Source organism: Triticum dicoccoides, chromosome 2B (genome assembly GCF_002162155.2).
Source record: "Triticum dicoccoides isolate Atlit2015 ecotype Zavitan chromosome 2B, WEW_v2.0, whole genome shotgun sequence".
Classification (NCBI taxonomy): Eukaryota; Viridiplantae; Streptophyta; class Magnoliopsida; order Poales; family Poaceae; genus Triticum; species Triticum dicoccoides.
In genome coordinates, this window is record NC_041383.1 from 22,461,575 (window position 1) to 22,479,539 (window position 17,965).

General features: G+C 47.1%; 1 pseudogene; it reads right to left on the reverse strand.

Moving 5' to 3' along the window:
- Nucleotides 1-14,681: 14,681 nt before the first annotated feature.
- LOC119360278 lies at nucleotides 14,682-17,857 on the reverse strand (annotated as a pseudogene).
- Nucleotides 17,858-17,965: the final 108 nt, after the last annotated feature.

The window sequence follows — 17,965 nt, forward strand, 5'->3', positions numbered from 1 at the left end:
CATTTCAGTGACTGGGGTATTTGTTTTTTTAAGGGGGGGGGGGGTTGGGGGTTTTGAGGGGTTAATTTAGGTATTTCATATATTATGTTAGCTAGCTAATTAATAGAGAGAAGTGTCCTCTCTTATGTCCGTGCTTGGTCGATGCTACGTACTGTACATAGAGAGGCCCTTGAGACGCTAGCTAGTAAGAAAATGAAGGGAACCATTAAGTATAGAAGTCCGTCATGCATACCGAGAGAAGTGATCGATCGACCTCTCCTTCTCCGAGAGATTGGTCGAACAACAAGTTTTCGTATTATCTATCCGACGCTAGGCTACATACATATACAATATATAAGATCTCTTACAATCCCCTAGCATTTGAAATCAACTTCCACATGGTATTCTCCGGCTGTATTGATGACGTGGTCAAGAAAGAATCCCGCCAATTCCTCTTCAATTGTTTTCATGCGATTTTGTTCTAGGAGTTCATTCCGCATCTGCCACGTCTAATTTGAAGAAGGGGGTTAATACATATATGAATGAAACTCTACAGAAATGATGGTGTAATAAAATGAAATTGTGAATATTATTGCTTACGCACTTCATATTGTCTTTTAGAGTAGCCCCGCTTATTTTTCAAAGTCGCGTTGTAGATGAACTCGCACACGTAGTATCCACAGAAATTATTCCCTTCTTCCTGCCACAAGCACTTTACGAAAAAATAGAGGTCAATCAAACTGATAATGAAACATTATAAATGACATTGATGAAAGTATAGCTATAGAATCAACGGGAGATGCGTGCAACTAGCTAGCTAGTAGTACTTACTTTCGGGTATGTATATCACAGCTCCTTCAGCAGTCCCGGAGCTTCTGCGGTGGACCTGTTTCCAATCCCTGCAAGACAAAGAAAATAATTATTATTACTTGAGATATCTGGAAATGAACAAAAAGTTGCCGATATGGTGCGATAATGACCGATTGAACTTACTTGTTGAGCAATTTAGTCATGTCTGCATAGGTTTCAGAATCTTTTCGTCTCGAGTCTAAGACGGTTACTACTCCCCGCTCAAGCTTAATCTCCAGAAGAACATAGGGTGATTTGACTGAACGCCCAAAAAAAATCAAAGGGCTATCAAATAGTTGTAATCGTTTACTTTTTTGCCTATGCTACAATCATGTGACACTATTTAATTTTGTATTAGAAACTTAAAAACAATTTCTAATCAGGTTTAAACAGTTCAAGCATGAATCTCAATGCAAGATTTACGCTTATACATTCATGTAGGATCTCCGGCATGCATAACTTCTAGCTACTGATTCATTTTTCCTCATAAACTTCATGTTTATTTTGTCTTATTTTATATTCATTTTCTAGCTTCCCAAAGGGTAACACTAGAGCCACCAATTCATTCTTTGGTAGAAAAACTTCATTGTTTTGATTTTATTTTATATTTTATTAGGCAAGACCTATGCCATCAATTTATTCCTTCATAGTAAACTCATTTTTTTCTTCAAAAATTCACTATTCTATGCTTATTCTTCCATGTTATAAAAAACACATTTTTGGTTAACTCTGTGCAATTTTTGACATTGTTTGTTCTTTTTTCAAATTTCCCATGATTTGATTTTAGGATGCGTATGAGGGGAATAAGAAGGCTAGAGAAAGTAGAAGGCGGCTGAGCCTTTGGATCCTGATCGGGTGGTGGAGAGAGATTTGACCGAACACCCATAAAATTTGAAGCGCCTATCAAATAGTTATAATCGTTTAATTTTTTGCCTTTGGTACGATCAGACACTATTTAATTATATATCACAAACTTAAATAAAATAGTATCTAATCAAGTTTAAACAACACAGTCATAAGAATGCAATACAAGATATGCATGTAGGATCACCCAGCATGCAAAACTTGTATTCATGGCTAGTTACTGTTGCCGAGAGATGGCGTGTCAACTCCAATAGGCCTGGGCTTATGTATGTGAGCAGCCCTAAAGAAAGTGACTGATCCCTAAATCTGTTCAGGTAACTTATCCACCAAAAAACCAGTCAACTTGCATATAGTCCGTTTTAGAAATAAATACGTGAGTTGAAAATTATAAGTGGCTTCTTGGCTGGTCCTCAAATTTTGAGCGGTCGCAACCACTTCTTAGGATAACTTCGTATTGGGGAACATAGCATGTATTTTTTTTAAAAAAAATACGATTACTCAAGATCTATCTAGGAGATGCATAGCAACGAGAGGGGAGAGTGTGTCCACGTACCCTCCTAGATCGAAAGCGGAAGCGTTAGCTTAATGCGGTTGATGTACTCGAACGTCTTCACGATCCAACCGATCAAGCGTCGAACGTACGGCGCCTCCGAGTTCTGCACACGTTCAGCTCGATGACGTCCCTCGAACTCTTGATCCAACAAAGTATCGAGGGAGAATTTCGTTAGCACGACGGCGTGGTGACGGTGTGGTGATGTGATCCGCGCAGGTCTTCGCCTAAGCACTACGACGATATGACCGGAGGAGTAAACTGTGGAGGGGGGCATCACACATGGCTAAGAAAACAATTGATGTGCTTTGGGGTGCCCCCTGCCCCCGTATATAAAGGAGGAGAGGGAGGAGGCCGGCCACAGGGGGCGCGCCATAAGGGGGGAAACCGACTAGGACTCCGAGTCCTAGTCGGCCCCCCTTTCCTTTCCTTTGGAGAGGGAAAAGGGAGGGAGAGGGAGAGGGAGAGGGAGAATGAAGGGGGTGGCGCACCCCGTTCCCCTTGTCCAATTCGGACGGCCCATGGGGGGGGCACCCCTTGCGGGCTCCCCTCTCTCTCCCCTATGGCCCATGTAGGCCCATTATTTTCCCGGGGGTTCCGGTAACCCCTCGGTACTCCAAAAAATACCCGAATCATTCCGAAACCATTCCGGTGTCCGAATATCATCGTCCAATATATCAATCTTTACCTCTCAAAATTTCGAGACTCCTCATAATGTACGTGATCTCATCCGGGACTCTGAACAATCTGCGGTCATCAAAACACATCACTCATAATACAAATCGTCATCGAACCTTAAGCGTGCGGACCCTACATGTTCGAGAACTATGTAGACATGACCGGGACACATCTCCGGTCAATAACTAATAGCGGAACCTGGATGCTCATATCGGTTCCTACATATTCTACAAAGATCTTTATCGGTCAAACCACAATGATAACATACGTTATTCCCTTTGTTATTGGTATGTTACTTGCCAGAGATTCGATCGTCGGTATCCTCATACCTTGTTCAATCTCGTTACCGGCAAGTCTCTTTACTCGTTCCATAATGCATCATCCCGTAACTAACTCATTAGTCCCATTGCTTGCAAGGCTTATCATGATGTGCATTACCGAGAGGGCCCAGAGATACCTCTTCGATACTCGGAGTGACAAATCCTAATCTTGATCTATGCCAACCCAACAAACACCTTCGGAGACACCTGTAGAGCATCTTTATAATCACCCAGTTACGTTGTAACGTTTGATAGCACACAAGGTGTTCCTCCGGTATTCGGGAGTTGCATAATCTCGTAGTCAAAGGAATATGTATAAGTCATGAAGAAAGAAATAGCAATAAAAATTGACGATCATTACGCTAAGCTAACGGATGGGTCTTTTCCATCACATCATTCTCCTAATGATGTGATCCCGTTAATCAACTGACAACACATGTCTATGGTCAGGAAACTTAACCATCTTTGATTAACGAGCTACTCAAGTAGAGGCATACTAGGGACACTATGTATTGTCTATGTATTCGCAAATGTATCAAGTTTCTGGTTAATACAATTCTAGCATGAATAATAAACATTTATCATGATACAAGGAAATATAAATAACAACTTTATTATTGCCTCTAGGGCATATTTCCTTCACTTCGTCCATTTCCTTGTGACGTTCTTTCTCCCCCGCTTGCCCGCATCGATGCCAACGTTGCCTCTGCTGTTCACCCATAGCCTCCACCCCGTCGGCACCTCGCAGCATCCGCCGACCTCATGCCCACTCCGATTTTCTCGCTAGTCGTCGCCATTGCCAGAATCAACCCATGTTGCCATCGCCGCCATCCCTTGGATGAATAAACTCGCCTCCGAGCTTGGTTTGTTCCAATATAAGCTAGTGGACGACCAAGATGTCGTAGAGCACCCGCCAAGGGCTGAGGAGCTAGGTGGGGCCAGAGTCGCTGTCACGCCTGCAAAATCAAGGTCAGCGTAGTTCGACCACGGTGAGCTTGGACGGCGACCGACAAGTATGTTTTCTGGAGAACTTTCCTCCTACGAAGTCACCAGGTTGTCACGAAGGTCCTCCTACAACCCATAGCCTCGGCATCACGTAATGCCGCCGGCCAAGGCTCTCACCTCCTCCGCTTGCAAAGTGTCTGATGAATTTACTACGTGTTATTTTTTGCTTTTTTCATTGTGCTTTACTCTTTTTGCAATCAAATTTAACCTAGAGTATTTAAAAGTGTAGATGCAGAGGTTGAGAGAGATATTCTTCGACGAATCTTCATCAGATGATGAGGAAAAACACGACGATGACTTCAAAATGGACATTGTCGTGATTGTTAACGAGGACATTCGGCTACTGAGACTAGGTTCACAATTCTGCCGCTTGTACCTCAATCAAGATAGAGCAAAGGGCGATAAGAGCTTATGAAGCATCACAACTGTGGTTTAGCCCTCTCAAGGTCAAGGCGGGCACGATGGGCCTCGATCTTGGCTTTGCCGTCGTAGTTGGTGCATCTGGAGCATCCGTGGCCATCAACATTGCAGGCTTTGACCTCGGACTCGGAGCATGACGTTGCAGGGACAAGGACCCAGCATCGGGCTTCAGACGTAGTGGAATCGTCTTCTGGGGCAAGCTTGCACCACTAGGCGCCACTCGTCAGCTTCAGATCTTGAGCGGACACGTGCCTCGAGCCTCCAGAGGCACCAGAGTGCCTGCCCGACCGATCGGTGCGTGACTTGACTGAAGGAAATATGCCCTAGAGGCAATAATAAAGTTATTATTTATTTCCTCATATCATGATAAATGTTTATTATTCATGCTAGAATTGTATTAAACGGAAACATGATACACGTGTGAATACATAGACAAACATAAAGTCACCAGTATGCCTCTACTTGACTAGCTCATTAATCAAAGATGGTTATGTTTCCTAACTATAGACATGTGTTGTCATTTGATTAATGGGATCACATCATTAGGAGAATGATGTGATTGACATGACCCATTCCGTTAGCCTAGCACTTGATCGTTTAGTATGTTGCTATTGCTTTCTTCATGACTTATACAAAGTTCCTGCAACTATGAGATTGTGCAACTCCCGTTTACCGGAAGAACACTTTGTGTGCTACCAAACGTCACAACGTAACTGGGTGATTATAAAGGTGCTCTACAGGTGTTTCCGAAGGTACATGTTGGGTTGGCATAATTCGAGATTAGGTTTTGTCACTCCAATTGTCGGAGAGGTATCTCTGGGCCCTCTCGGTAATACTCATCACCTAAGCCTTGCAAGCATTGTAACTAATGAGTTAGTTATAAGATGATGTGTTACAGAACGAGTAAAGAGACTTGCCGGTAATGAGATTGAACTAGGTATTGGGTACCGACGATCAAATCTCGGGCAAGTAGCATACCGATGACAAAGGGAACAACGTATGTTGTTATGCGGTTTGATCGATAAAGATCTTCGTAGAATATGTAGGAACCAATATGGGCATCCAGGTTCCGCTATTGGTTATTGACCGAGAATAGTTCTAGGTCATGTCTACATAGTTCTCGAACCCGTAGGGTCCGCACGCTTAACGTTACGATGACAGTTTTATTATGAGTTTATAAGTTTTGATGTACCGAGGTTTGTTCGGAGTCCCGGATGTGATCAGGATGTAACAAGGAGTCTCAAAATGGTTGAGACATAAAGATTGATATATTGGACGACTATATTCGGACACCGGAAGTGTTCTGGGTGATTTCGGATAAAACCGGAGTGTCGGCGGGTTACCGGAACCCCTCCCGGAGAGTTAATGGGCCACATGGGCCTTGGTGGGAAGAGAGAGGGGCGGCCAGGAAGGGCCGCGCCCCCCCTCTCCCTCTGGTCCGAATTGGACTAGGAGGGGGGGGCGGCGCCCCCCTCTTTCCTTCCCCTCCTCTCCCCCTTCCTTCCCCTCCTAGTAGGAGTAGGAAAGGAGGAGTCCTACTCCTACTAGGAGGAGGACTCCTCCTCCTAGCGCGCCCAACAAGGGCCGGCCGGCCTCCCCCTCCCTCCTTTATATACGGGGGCAGGGGGCACCCCATAGACACACAACTTGATCTACGGATTGTTCCTTAGCCGTGTGCGGTGCCCCCCTCCACCATATTTCACCTCGGTCATATCATCGCGGAGTTTAGGCGAAGCCCTGCGCCGGTAGAACATCAGCATCGTCACCACATCGTCGTGCTGACGGAACTCATCCCCGAAGCTTTGCTGGATCGGAGCCCGGGGATCATCATCGAGCTGAACGTGTGCTGAACTCGGAGGTGCCGTACGTTCGGTGCTTGGATCGGTCGGAACGTGAAGACATACGACTACATCAACCGCGTTGTGCTAACGCTTCCGCTTACGGTCTACGAGGGTACGTGGACAACACTCTCCCCTCTCGTTGCTATGCCATCACCATGATCTTGCGTGTGCGTAGGAAATTTTTTGAAAATACTACGTTCCTCAACAGTGGCATCCGAGCCTAGGTTTTATGCGTTGATGTTATATGCGCGAGTAGAACACAAGTGAGTTGTGGGCGATACAAGTCATACTGCTTACCAGCATGTCATACTTTGGTTCGGCGGTATTGTGAGATGAAGCGGCCCGGACCGACATTACGCGTACGCTTACGCGAGACTGGTTTCACCGTTGCGAGCACTCGTGCTTAAAGGTGGCTGGCGGGTGTCTGTCTCTCTCACTTTAGCTGAATCGAGTGTGGCTACGCCCGGTCTTTGCGAAGGTTAAAACAACACCAACTTGACGAACTATCGTTGTGGTTTTTATGCGTAGGTAAGAACGGTTCTTGCTAAAGCCCGTAGCAGCCACGTAAAATTTGCAACAACAAAGTAGAGGACGTCTAACTTCTTTTTGCAGGGCATGTTGTGATGTGATATGGTCAAGACGTGATGCTATATTTTATTGTATGAGATGATCATGTTTTGTAACCGAAGTTATCGGCAACTGGCAGGAGCCATATGGTTGTCGCTTTATTGTATGAAATGCAAACGCCCTGTAATTGCTTTACTTTATCACTAAGCGGTAGCGATAGTCGTAGAAGCAATAGTTGGCAAGACGACAACGATGCTACGATGGAGATCAAGGTGTCGCGCCGGTGACGATGGTGATCATGACGGTGCTTCAAAGATGGAGATCACAAGCACAAGATGATGATGGCCATATCATATCACTTATATTGATTGCATGTGATGTTTATCCTTTATGCATCTTATCTTGCTTTGATTGACGGTAGCATTTTAAGATGATCTCTCAGTAAAATTATCAAGAAGTGTTCTTCCTGAGTATGCACCGTTGCCAAAGTTCGTCGTGCCCAGACACCATGTGATCATCGGGTGTGATAAGCTCTACGTCCATCTACAACGGGTGCAAGCCAGTTTTGCACACGCAGAATACTCAGGTGAAACTTGACGAGCCTAGCATATACAGATATGGCCTCGGAACACGGAGACCGAAAGGTCGAGCGTGAATCATATAGTAGATATGATCAACATAGTGATGTTGACCATTGAAAACTACTCCATCTTACGTGATGATCGGTTATGGTTTAGTTGATTTGGATCACGTGATCACTTAGATGACTAGAGAGATGTCTGTCTAAGTGGGAGTTCTTAAGTAATATGATTAATTGAACTTAAATTTATCATGAACTTAGTACCTGATAGTATTTTGCTTGTCTATGTTTGTTTGTAGATAGATGGCTCGTGTTGTTGTTCCGTTGAATTTTAATGGGTTCTTTGAGAAAGTAAAGTTGAAAGATGATGGTAGCAATTACACGGACTGGGTCCATAACCTGAGGATTATCCTCATTGCTGCACAGAAACGTTACGTCCTGAAAGCACCGCTGGGTGCCAGGCCTGCTACTGATGCAACTGGCGACGTTAAGAACGTCTGGCAAAGCAAAGGTGATGACTACTCTATAGTTTAGTGTGCCATGCTTTACGGCTTAGAACCGGGTCTTCAACGAAGTTTTGAACGTCATGGAGCATATGAGATGTTCCAGGAGTTGAAGTTAATATTTCAAGCAAATGCCCGGATTGAGAGATATGAAGTCTCCAATAAGTTCTACAGCTGCAAGATGGAGGAGAATAGTTCTGTCAGTGAACATATACTCAAAATGTCTGGGTATAATAATCACTTGATTCAACTGGGAGTTAATCTTCCGGATGATAGCGTCAGTGACAGAATTCTCCAATCACTGCCACCAAGCTACAAGAGCTTTGTGATGAACTATAATATGCAAGGGATGAACAAGACTATTCCCGAGCTCTTCGCAATGCTAAAAGCTGCGGAGGTAGAAATCAAGAAGGAGAATCAAGTGTTGATGGTCAACAAGACCACTAGTTTCAAGAAAAAGGGCAAAGGGGAGAAGAAGGGGAACTTCAAGAAGAACAGCAAGAAAGTTGCTGCTCAAGAGAAGAAACCCAAGTCCGGACCTAAGCCTGAAACTGAGTGTTTCTACTGCAAGCAGACTTGTCACTGGAAGCGGAACTGCCCCAAGTATTTGGCGGATAAGAAGGATGGCAAAGTGAACAAAGGTATATGTGATATACATGTTATTGATGTGTACCTAACTAGAGCTCGTGGTAGCACCTGGGTATTTGATACTGGTTCTGTTGCTAATATTTGCAACTCGAAACAGGGACTACGGAATAAGCGAGCACTGTCCAAGGACGAGGTGACGATGCGCGTGGGAAACGGTTCCAAAGTCGATGTGATCGCGGTCGGCACGCTACCTCTACATCTACCTTCGGGATTAGTTTTAGACCTGAATAATTGTTATTTGGTGCCAGCGTTAAGCATGAACATTATATCTGGATCTTGTTTGATGCGAGACGGTTACTCATTTAAATCAGAGAATAATGATTGTTCTATTTATATGAGTAATATCTTTTATGGTCATGCACCCTTGAAGAGTGGTCTATTTTTATTAAATCTCGATAGTAGTGATACACATATTCATAGTGTTGAAATCAAAAGATGCAGAGTTAATAATGATAGTGCAACTTATTTGTGGCACTGCCGTTTGGGTCATATTGGTGTAAAGCGCGTGAAGAAACTCCATACTGATGGACTTTTGGAATCACTTGATTATGAATCACTTGGTACTTGCGAACCGTGCCTTATGGGCAAGATGACTAAAACGCCATTCTCCGGAACTATGGAGCGAGCATTTGTTGGAAATCATACATACTGATGTTTGTGGCCCAATGAATGTTGAGGCTCGCGGCGGGTATCGTTATTTTCTCACCTTCACAGATGATTTGAGCAGATATGGGTATATCTACTTGATGAAACACAAGTCTGAAACATTTGAAAGGTTCAAAGAATTTCAGAGTGAAGTGGAAAATCGTCGTAACAAGAAAATAAAGTTTGTACGATCTGATCGTGGAGGAGAGTGTTTGAGTTATGAGTTTGGCCTACACTTGAAACAACGTGGAATAGTTTCGCAACTCACGCCACCTGGAACACCACAACGAAATGGTGTGTCCGAACGTCGTAATTGTACTTTACTTGATATGGTGCGACCTATGATGTCTCTTACTGATTTACCGCTATCGTTTTGGGGTTATGCTTTAGAGACGGCCGCATTCACATAAAATAGGGCACCATCAAAATCCATTGAAATGACGCCTTATGAACTGTGGTTTGGCAAGAAACCAAAGTTGTCGTTTCTTAAAGTTTGGGGCTGCGATGCTTATGTGAAGAAACTTCAACCAGATAAGCTCGAACCTAAATCGGAGAAATGTGTCTTCATAGGATACCCAAAAGAGACTATTGGGTACACCTTCTATCACAGATCCGAAGGCAAGACATTCGTTGCTAAGAATGGATCCTTTCTAGAGAAGGAGTTTCTCTCGAAAGAAGTGAGTGGGAGGAAAGTAGAACTTGATGAGATAACTGTATCTACTCCCTTATTGGAAAGTAGTTCATCACGAGAACCAGTTTCTGTGACAACTACACCAATTAGTGAGGAAGCTAATGATAATGATCATGAAACTTCAGATCAAGTTTCTACTGAACCTCGTAGGTCTACCAGAGTAAGATCCACACCAGAGTGGTACCGTAATCCTATTCTGGAAGTCATGTTACTTGACCATGATGAACCTACGAACTATGAGGAAGCGATGATGAGCCCGGATTCCGCAAAAATGGCTAGAAGCCATGAAATCTGAGATGGGATCCATGTATGAAAACAAAGTATGGACTTTGGTTGACTTGCCCGATGATCAGCAAGCCATTGAGAATAAATGGATCTTTAAGAAGAAGACTGACGCTGATGGTAATATAACTGTCTATAAAGCTCGACTTGTTGCAAAAGGTTTTCGACAAGTTCAAGGGGTTGACTACAATGAGACTTTCTCACCCGCAGCGATGCTTAAGTCCGTCCGAATCATGTTAGCTATTGCTGCATTTCATGATTATGAAATTTGGCAAATGGATGTCAAGACTGCATTCTTGAATGGTTTTCTAGAAGAAGAGTTGTATATGATGCAGCCGGAAGGTTTTGTTGATCCAAAAGGTGCTGACAAAGTGTGCAAGCTCCAGCGTTCCATTTATGGACTGGTGCAAGCATCTCGGAGTTGGAATAAACGCTTTGATAGTGTGATCAAAGCATATGGTTTTATACAGACTTTTGGAGAAGCCTGTATTTACAAGAAAGTGAGTGGGAGCTCTGTAGCATTTCTAATTTTATATGTAAATGACATATTATTAATTGGAAATGATATAGAATTTCTGGATAGCATAAAAGGATACTTGAATAAAAGTTTTTCAATGAAAGACCTCGGTGAAGCTGCTTACATATTGGGCATCAAGATCTATAGAGATAGATCAAGACGCTTAATAGGACTTTCACAAAGCACATACCTTGACAAAATTTTAAAAAAGTTCAAAATGGATCAGGCAAAGAAAGGATTCTTGCCTGTGCTACAAGGTGTGAAGTTGAGTCAAACTCAATGCCCGACCACAGTAGAAGATAGAGAGAAAATGAAAAATGTTCCCTATGCTTCAGCCATAGGCTCTATCATGTATGCAATGCTGTGTACCAGACCTGACGTATGCTTAGCAATAAGCTTGGCAGGAAGGTACCAAAGTAATCCAGGAGTGGATCACTGGACAACGGTCAAGAACATCCTGAAATACCTGAAAAGGACTAAGGATATGTTTCTCGTATATGGAGGTGACAAAGAGCTAGTCGTAAACGGTTACGTCGATGCAAGCTTTGACACTGATCCGGACGATTCTAAATCGCAAACCGGATACGTGTTTTTATTAAACGGTGGAGCTGTAAGTTGGTGCAGTTCTAAACAAAGCGTCGTAGCGGGATCTACATGTGAAGCGGAGTACATAGCTGCTTCGGAAGCAGCAAATGAAGGAGTCTGGATGAAGGAGTTCATTTCCGATCTAGGTGTCATACCTAGTGCATCGGGACCAATGAAGATCTTCTGTGACAATACTGGTGCAATTGCCTTGGCAAAGGAATCCAGATTTCACAAGAGGACCAAGCACATCAAGAGACGCTTCAATTCCATTCGGGACCAAGTCCAAGTGGGAGACATAGAGATTTGCAAGATATATACGGATCTGAATGTTGCAGGCCTGTTGACTAAGCCTCTCTCACGAGAAAAACATGATCAGCACCAAGACTCCATCGGTGTTAGAATCATTACTATGTAATCTAGATTATTGACTCTAGTGCAAGTGGGAGACTAAAGGAAATATGCCCTAGAGGCAATAATAAAGTTATTATTTATTTCCTCATATCATGATAAATGTTTATTATTCATGCTAGAATTCTATTAAACGGAAACATGATACACGTGTGAATACATAGACAAACATAAAGTCACCAGTATGCCTCTACTTGACTAGCTCATTAATCAAAGATGGTTATGTTTCCTAACTATAGACATGTGTTGTCATTTGATTAATGGGATCACATCATTAGGAGAATGATGTGATTGACATGACCCATTCCGTTAGCCTAGCACTTGATCGTTTAGTATGTTGCTATTGCTTTCTTCATGACTTATACAAAGTTCCTGCAACTATGAGATTGTGCAACTACCGTTTACCTGAAGAACACTTTGTGTGCTACCAAACGTCACAACGTAACTGGGTGATTATAAAGGTGCTCTACAGGTGTTTCCGAAGGTACATGTTGGGTTGGCATAATTCGAGATTAGGTTTTGTCACTCCGATTGTCGGAGAGGTATCTCTGGGCCCTCTCGGTAATACTCATCACCTAAGCCTTGCAAGCATTGTAACTAATGAGTTAGTTATAAGATGATGTGTTACAGAACGAGTAAAGAGACTTGCCGGTAACGAGATTGAACTAGGTATTGGATACCGACGATCAAATCTCGGGCAAGTAACATACCGATGACAAAGGGAACAACGTATGTTGTTATGCGGTTTGACCGATAAAGATCTTCGTAGAATATGTAGGAACCAATATGGGCATCCAGGTTCCGCTATTGGTTATTGACCGAGAATAGTTCTAGGTCATGTCTACATAGTTCTCGAACCCGTAGGATCCGCACGCTTAACGTTACGATGACAGTTTTATTATGAGTTTATAAGTTTTGATGTACCGAAGTTTGTTCGGAGTCCCGGATGTGATCACGGATGTAACAAGGAGTCTCGAAATGGTCGAGACATAAAGATTGATATATTGGACGACTATATTCGGACACTGGAAGTGTTCCGGATGATTTCGGAGAAAACTGGAGTGCCGGAGGGTTACCGGAACCCCTCCCGGAGAGTTAATGGGCCACATGGGCCTTGGTGGGAAGAGAGAGGGGCGGCCAGGAAGGGCCGCGCGCCCCCTCTCCCTCTGGTCTGAATTGGACTAGGAGGGGGGCGGCGCCCCCCTCTTTCCTTCCCCTCCTAGTAGGAGTAGGAAAGGAGGAGTCCTACTCCTACTAGGAGGAGGACTCCTCCTCCTGGCGCGCCCAACAAGGGCCGGCCGGCCTCCCCCCTCCCTCCTTTATATACGGGGGCAGGGGGCACCCCATAGACACACAACTTGATCTACGGATTGTTCCTTAGCCGTGTGCGGTGCCCCCCTCCACCATATTCCACCTTGGTCATATCGTCGCGGAGTTTAGGCGAAGCCCTGCGCCGGTAGAACATCATCATCGTCACCACGCCATCGTGCTGACGGAACTCATCCCCGAAGCTTTGCTGGATCGGAGCCCGGGGATCGTCATCGAGCTGAACGTGTGCTGAACTCGGAGGTGTCGTACGTTCGGTGCTTGGATCGATCGGATCGTGAAGACGTACGACTACATCAACCGCGTTGTGCTAACGCTTCCGCTTACGGTCTACGAGGGTACGTGGACAACACTCTCCCCTCTCGTTGCTATGCCATCACCATGATCTTGCGTGTGCGTAGGAAATTTTTTGAAATTACTACGTTCCTCAACATGGACCTCAATTTTCCATGAGCTTCCGGCAATGGATTCAAGCGGAGAGCCAGCCGGAGCTTGGGTGTCCTCCTGGGACCAGCGGAGAGCTAGCCGGACGTCTATCTCCTCCTTGTTCGAGCATGGGGATGAGGTCCCAGTCTAGTGATCCGGAAGAGTCAGACTCAGATCCACTGCCCGCCATGCCGAAAGTGGCTAGAGATCAAATAAGAGGAGCTCGGCGGAGCCGACTGAAAGTGGACTGAAGTAGCAAAAGGCTAGGGTTTAATCTAGGGTGCAATCAGGTAGGGGATATTAATTAATGGGGTCGGGGTAGGCCGGTCCGACATGGCGGAGGGGCCCGGGCGTGTCTCGGCAGTCCCAAGTCCTCCCTACATATGAGTTGTGTTTGAGGCGTGCCGGACATCCTGGCCGTTTGGAATGGCTTTGAGGGCTCTGGTTGGATGGCTTTCTTTTGGTCTCGGGCATGTCCAGGTTGTCAGCCGGACATTTAGGAGAAAATGCAAGATCCGACTGTAGATACTTTAGACACAACATTCTCCGTGATTGCTCTATTTTGATAACATGGTGAATAGTACACAGAAGCAACTCCCAAAAATAAAAATCACCCAATGCTAAGTTCACGATAGCTCCATGTAAGTTCACTGAATTTATAATTTGGGTAAATCGATTTTGTGGAAGAATAAACGGAAGAAGAAGGAAGAAAATTGGAGGAGAAAGAAAGAACAATGGCCATTTGATATTTAATCTAGGAATCTGATAATGCCCAAGAATATGACAAATTAAACTTTTCCAACGACAAGTTTAGTGACGCGAGGATGGCAATTGAGTAAGCATGGCAATTTTGCGATTCAGTTTATGTTTTGACAGAAAATTACCGTGTGTGTCAACTAACTTGTGATTCTTACGTCACTAGAATCATCATAGAAAACGTTCGATTTGTCGTCACTTATCATATTCGTTAATCTAATGGTCCAATGAATTGACTTATTCAAAATAATTTGAGAGAGCTTACATATAGCCGATCCCTATTCTTTTGAAGGAGTTGAAACTTTGTAATGAATCGACGATAGCTGATTCCTTCTAGTCGCAAGCGTCGGGTCGGGGTCCAATGCGGCAGGGCAGGGCTGAAGTGGGCGGCCACGACGCGCGAGTCAAGCAGCTCGATGGTGTGCGCGAGCTTGACGCAGCGGGGCGCCTTGTACTGGTTGATGGACGCGCCCCGGGAGACGGCGTCGTCCATGAGCTCCCCGAAGGTGCTGGCCAGACGACCCGGATCTCGAGCGGCCCGATCGACCCGTCCACCACCCGACTCCGTCTGTACACCGCGTTGAGGACCTCCTCCATCTCCAGGCAGCACCCGTCGAGGGTCTCCTTGTAGTCCACCGCCGCCGCGCCCCCGCCCGTCTTCAGCAGCTCCCAGTAGATGACGTAGTGCCCCGGGATGCGCCCGGTCCACGGCGGGCTGCAGCTCGGCCTCGTCGATCTTGTCCGTCTTGACGGAGAGCAGCACGTTCTCGTGGCGGACGAACCGGAACTGCGGTGCCGCGTTTGCGGAAGCCCTGTTGGCGCAGCTAGCCCTTGCACACGACGGTGATCACCGTAGACACGGACGGAGAGGAAAAGGAAGAACACATAAATATTTCGGGCCCTCAAATTGTTGGCGCAGCTAGCCCTAGCACACAACGGTGATTACCGTAGACACGGCCAGAACGCCAGGCGTGTGTTGCCGGTGGAAAAGGAGCTCGGCGTATGTCGCCGGAGACGAAGAAGCAGGCACGGTGGTGACCGGCATTAGCGCGCCAGGTCGAGTCCGTTGCGGTGGCGACCGGCGTCAGTGCGCGAGGTCAAGTCCGCGGCCGTGACTATGACAGCGACTGGAGCTGTTGTTGGCGCCGCCTCTTGCTGCGCCGCCCTTCTTCCTTGGAGCTCCACAACTCTATCCTCTCTCTTTGTCTCTCTCAAGAACACATGAGAACACACACGCACGCACACATGCACCAAGGGAGAAACCAACTGCTAGGTTTGCCAAGAGGCTCTCTCCTTGCTGAAAACAAACGCTACATTGTGGCTGCAGCCCTTACGGCCTCCTTCTCTCATTACTCGATGGAACTATTTATACACAAGGATTGGGCGATCGTGCCATGCAACACACGCCACTATTTCTATCCACTAACTGCATGCATTAACCACTAACTCCATGCAGTAACAGAACCAACCCAGCCTCCTCCTAGAATCTCTCTACGAGCCATGACTTGGCCTCCAACGTGCACTTCATATAACTAACAAACTCTCATGTAGCCTACTTGCACGGCCAAGTCCAGCCGCCTTCTCAACGGCCACAAGACTTAACCCATGCATGCATGGATATCAACACAATGGACAAGACCTCACCGGATCACCCGGCTTGTACCGCAGCCAGTCACGCTTCGGCCTCCGACACGTCTCGCCGCTTCTCACGGCGTCGCCGTATCACACGGCATCTTCGGCATCTCGCCATGCTCGCCGCATCGCACAGCAGCCCAGCATCTCACCTCTTTCGCGTGCACAACCGAAGCACCATTGGCCTACGCACACTTCCTAGACCATCTAAACTACATGCACATAGTAAAACTAAATACACTGATACATGAATCAAGATTAAACCTAACAGCTGCAACAACTCCGGCGACGGAAAACGAGGTTGTGGTTTAAGGGGGTATGTTAGGAAGTAAATCACGAGTGTGCTGGTACGAGCCGAACCAGCGGTATGTTGCCGACCCGAGTTTGAACTCGAAGAAAATATCGTCATTCGTGCCGCGTGGCATTTGTGCGCCGAAAAAATAGTGTTCTCCTTCTTCCACCTTCGTTCGAGCGAGTGAGAGAGAGAGCTAACTGGGTTTGTCCCAACAAGCCCGACACCTGGAGCACGTCGCCAACGCGGTACCGGTTCAGCCCGGCGTACGTGGTGATCACCAGCTCGTACTCATGCCCCGGCTCCACGAGCTGGCCCGCGTCAGCCTCGCTCGTGGCCGTCCCGTGGACGGGGAGGAACTCGAAGTAGGCCGTGGTGGGCATGATGGTGTAGGACACCTCGGACAGGCCGCACAGCGGGCGGAGGTTGATGCCGAAGTAGCACTTGGAGGACGCGTACGAGGTGTAGTACTCCAGCGCAGGGACGTACAGCGCCATCGCGCCGGTGACGATGATGTCGATGTACTTGGTTCTCCGCCAGATGCGCGTGATGATGCCGGCACATTCGCCCTCGCAGCACGGGTCCCGGACGAACTGGGCGAGCTCGGGGTCCGGCTGGCAGAGTACGCCAGCGACCGCCTCGCGCATGGACTCGCCGGCCTCGACGTCGGTGGTGAGCTGCTCCCAGTTGAGCTGGAGGAAGCGGATGGCGCGCAGCAGACTGGGCGCGAACACGGCACCCATGCGGAGCACGTCGTGGCGCCGGCACAGGCCGCACACCATCTGCGCGTACATGCTCTGGAACGCGTCCGGGCAGAGCACGGCCGCCCTCGGGCTCGTGTGGTAGCTCTGGAAGGCGTTCTTGAAGCGCTCTCGCTCCTGTAAATGCTGGTTAGGGCTGGCCACACCGTCAGCCAGCCGGGCGTCTTCGTCTCTGGCTTCACGAAGAAAAAGTAGAGCCCCTTCCGCTTGTCAACCCGGGGGAAGTGCCTGCACGTACCAAACGCCATTAACCAGTCACTCTGAGTCTGGGTGCTTCGCACGAAAATCTAGCTAGTGGACTTACAAGTTTATGACTGCCGCAAGTAGGCCGCCGAGAAGCTGGCGTCGCCGGCTCTCGCCCTCGATGTTCGGAACCAGCTTGGGCTCGCCGCCCGAGGTGCCGGAGCTGGTGAAGTAGTCGGAGACGGGGTGCCCCGACAGGACGGGCGACCTGTCTCCGTTGGCGACGCGCTGGATGTAGGGCTTCAGAGCGTCGTATGACACCACCGGCACCATGGCCCGAAAGGTGGCGCCGTCGGCTGGGCCGCCGCAACTCCTGAGGTACTCCGTGCCGGCGTTCTGGGCGAGGATCTCGGCCAGGACGCGCCCCTGCACGAAGTCCACATCGAGGAGACGGAGCTTCCCGGCGTCATTGGCCATTGCCACCTCCGCCGCCGCCGTCGTTGACGAGGCCGGGCTCTGGCCAGCTGCGCCAACGGGCATCAACGCCATCTACTCAGTCCGGACTCCGCAAGATACCATGAATCTAGCAGCTAAATGGTGCGTATGCGAGAGCATACGGCAAAGTACACAAACAAGGATCCGGCCGCCCCACCAACG